The sequence below is a fragment of the Charadrius vociferus genome, unplaced genomic scaffold (genome assembly GCF_000708025.1).
Source record: "Charadrius vociferus isolate BGI_N301 unplaced genomic scaffold, ASM70802v2 scaffold93, whole genome shotgun sequence".
Lineage (NCBI taxonomy): Eukaryota > Metazoa > Chordata > Aves > Charadriiformes > Charadriidae > Charadrius > Charadrius vociferus.
Genome location: NW_009647838.1, coordinates 289,926 through 294,129, shown reverse-complemented (window position 1 = coordinate 294,129; position 4,204 = coordinate 289,926).

The window sequence follows — 4,204 nt, the reverse complement described above, 5'->3', positions numbered from 1 at the left end:
TTGTTGAACCTCATACCATTGGCCTTGGCCCGTGAATCCAGCCTGTCCAGATCCCTCTGTAGGGCCATCCTACCCTCCAGCAGATCAACATTCCCTCCCAACTTGGTGTCATCTGCAAACTTACTGAGGGTGCCCTCGATCCCCTCATCCAGGTCGTTGATCATCACATGATCACATCATCTGCTCTGCTTTGCACTATTTGAGTTGTCAACCAAGCTTTATTTTAGGAGATATTCCCCATCTGCTTCAATTCTCCACACAGAGTGAACATGAATGACAGAGGGAGAAAGCTGGAACAGCACAATGACAAGGGAACCATCCCGGGGAGAAAAACTCCCATCCCTTCTTCTCTGTATGTGTCCTGAGAGCTGGAAAAACCTAAGCAGATGGTGGTGCTTAGAGCGGGCTGGGGAAATGGGAGAGAAAAGATAGGGGGAATCAGGAGCAGGAATCAAGCCTATAGGGGCTGGATGGGGGGCTGGATGGGAGAAGGGACACATGAAGTGACATGGCAGGAGTGCCAAAGGATGTGCACAGCACGCGGCAGAGCAAGGAGTTCATGCCAGAAGCAGGTCCTGGTGGCCCTGGGGGATGTCTCTTATCTTGCTCATCTGTAGCAGGATTAAGGGCTGAATCAATCAGTCAGGCCTTCACAAAGCAATGGCAAGAAATCACCTCATTTTCAGAAGGGAAGTCAGTCTGAAAAAAAGTCAGATTTTAAGAAATACTAACCAAAACACTTAGAAGAAAATGTTGCTGCGGGGTTTTTTTGTTTGGTTGGTTGGTTTTTTTGTCTCAGAATTGCAATAAAAAGGAAACCTGAACTTTAAAAAAGAAGTTATAAATCTTCCTTTTTGAGACTTTGTGAAAACATACTGCCTCAGGCCTCTCTAACACAGGTGAGGAAATAACATGCAAGGGAGAAAACTTCAGAAAATGTCACGACTGGCTACACAGAGAACAAATATTCATCACATTGGGGTTTGCTCTATGCAATGCCAGTTAGAGATTTCAGCAGAGTTCTCTGGGAATTTTAATCCAATTTTGGAAATATCTAGAGAATGACTCCAGGCCTGAGGGGTTCTCATTGTGCTGTTGATGTCTTCTGAGGTGACTACAGAAGGAGGATTTTGAGAAGTCCTCTAGTAGAGCTGGAAAGAGCAGTGGATTCCGTTTCAGATTTGATCTTACTGTTTTCCACTGTGGGAAGTGGAAGGTAAACATTCTGACAGGTAAACACATGCAGTCCAGAAAAATAAGTCTGAAGGTGTTCATTGCCAACGCAAGGTGTACACTTCTACTGACAAATTTTAATAATCTGTAAACTGAAAAGGAGCAAAAAAACCCGGAAAACTGAGGTAGTTCATTCCTTCAGGAAAAAAAACTACAACACACAACTCCCTCACACACACATAAAAAAACCCTCAGGGTAGTAAATCCCTCAGACTCTGATTAAAACAACTCCTTTAAGCTGGCAGGATCTACCCAGAATTAAATATCAATCCAGGAAAGACTTCACATAGTGCATTTCCCTCCAAAGTACTGCCGGGTGAATGGGCCACGTATCTTTGTCTACCAAAGGCTGTTTCATTTTCCCACCCCATGGTTCTGCTGTAGGCAAAGTTGTATTTACTTTGTCTCCAAGAATAGTCATTTCTCTTTACGCAGCACCATTGAATCCAAAGATCTGATGTTTATGAACATTACACAGAAATTATTTCAATGTGTACTAAAATGCAGATAAATGTGTTTTAAATATGCTTACGGAGTAGCTGTGGAATTGCAGGAATGATTCTCCCGCATGAGAAAGTTTGCAAACTGAAAGATTACTTTTTACTATAGACTTACTGCAAGCTAAATATTGGCTGTTTGAGGCACCATATCTGAGATCCCTGGGCCTGGTGCAATGGAGGTGGGATGCAGAGTGACTGTGACTTAAGAACGATGCTAACTTCTCTTTATGTGTTTTTAGCTGATCCCTACAAGTTTTGAGACCACAATTGTAATCACAGTGTCAACAAGTCCAGGCACATGTCTTTAAAAAAAAAAAAAGGCTTTTGGCTTTCCAGAGTAAGTGGAGAAATGGTGTTGAGTAGCTCAATGAAGTTGGCAATAGCTGTCAGGAAAATTCCTGCAGTTTGTGAGTTTGTGGAGAAGTTCCTCAGTTATGCATGGTGAACTGTCACATCAGGTAGGATGGAAGGGGAATAAAGCAAAGAAGTAATTCTAGCATTTCTTATAAAGGTGAAACTTTGAGCTTTTTAGTAGCTGAAGAGTGAAAATATTGCTGTGGCAGATGTGATGGAAACCTAGTATGATCCATAATCACTCCAATGGATTGCGTGATTGTGAAAGCAATAGTGTGGTTTTCCGCCTACAGGTAAGACAGTTCATCTGTGTATGCCAGCAATATATTAGATCCTCTGTCACAGACAAAGAAAACATAGCTGAAAAAGGCTTTTCCCCCTCTCGGCAGTAGATACCTTAAAGCATGAAAAAAAACAAGGCCTTTTGGTAGTTGTTCATTTTTACACAGTTGAAAAGGAAATACACTGTTGTCTGTTTGATTATTTCCAAGACTGTAAGGAAGCTCCAGTAGCAATATCTGAAAAGATAGAAATGATGTACCTCAGTCAAATGTTTTGACTTTGACAGCGCGTCAATACTTGCAGTGGGTGATGCTAACATGAACTCAAGACATCATTTTGTCTAGAAGTTCATGGGAAATCATAACAAATATGTCCTTCCAGATATTTGGTTCACCCATATACAGCATAGTGTAAGAAAAGGCATTGCACATAATTCGTTATTTGTCTATAAAAGCTGTGAAAGATGTTCTCAATCCTTTTTCCTCATCAGCTACCAGGTTTCAGGGTTGCAGATGATACTCCATTTTGGCAATATTGAATACGTAGGACTGTTGAGGCATATCCCCACAGGATGATTATTTCCATAGTTTTCAGTTGAAAGGATGTCAAAATATTATCCAGATGTTGGCACCCCTGGAAGCCATTCAGTCTGTGAATGCCTTCTTGGAACCACTGTGTCCTTCAAGGCTGACAAAGGGATGGATGCTCCTCCTGAGTTGTACACCAATGCATTAGTTCAAAGGTAGCTTACAGGAAATATAATCATTCTCGAAGCTTTCAGACCCGACGGAAGGCAGCATATGGATAATTAGGAGGAATACTACATGGTAAGTGGTCAGTAAAGCTCACGCTTCAGGAGCCTGGCATTAGGAAATTATCTACATCTCCACTTAAATTCTAGTCCCTGAGATGTCTTAAAAATTGTGGAATTAACTACTTTTGTCTGTCCAAATTGCAGCAGTGAAAGTAACAATTGTTTGGGTGAATGGCTTTGGGAAGATTGAAGAAACTTATTAAATATTATGTTAACCTGAACTCTGAACTGAAGCTATATTCAAATTTACAAATAAAAAATTTATTATTTGGTTGACATGCATTATAAGGCATCCGAATTGCTTAATACTTTTTTGAATAGTAAATTTTCAATTGTTCTAACTGAATTGAGCATTTGTGTACTGCAGAAATGTACCGCTGAGGGGAAAAAGAAAAGCATCCTACATGGTGGGAAATGCATGTTTCCCTAACACAATCCTTAAAATGACGTTGCATTTGTTTGCCAAGTAGTCACCCCTTATTCTCACCAAGAAGGCAATCTCCCTCATGCTGCTCTGCGTGCCAGACACAAAGGTGTTACTTGATACCAGACTTGAGCTGTAGCGCACAGAATGGCCCAGGTTGGAAAGGGCCTCAGAAGATCATCTGGTGCAACCTTGTGTAGAAAAGGGAACCTAGATGAGATTATCTACCACCTTGTCTGGTTGTGTCTTGACAAAAGTCGATGCAGAGGAGGGGATAGAAAAGGCTGTTCCTCTTAAGCATTTGCATCCCATGGGATTAGTATAAGCAGAAACGAAAGAAGACCAAAATGTGAAAAGCAATCAAGAGAAAGCCCCAGAAGGCTGACTGCTTTCCTTGGTAGGACGAATGTGGATGAGAAGAGCTGGGGGTGGGAGAAGCGCCATGGTGGTGGCTTGCATCAAGGATCAGTCCAGCCACACTGCCTACTGTATTACTGCTCTAATCTCCCCTGCCGTTTTCCCCAGCTCCAGCCTACTTGCAAGATTATATGGACCCCAAACCCCCAGTCCTCTTTTCCTCCCAACAACAGCAACGGC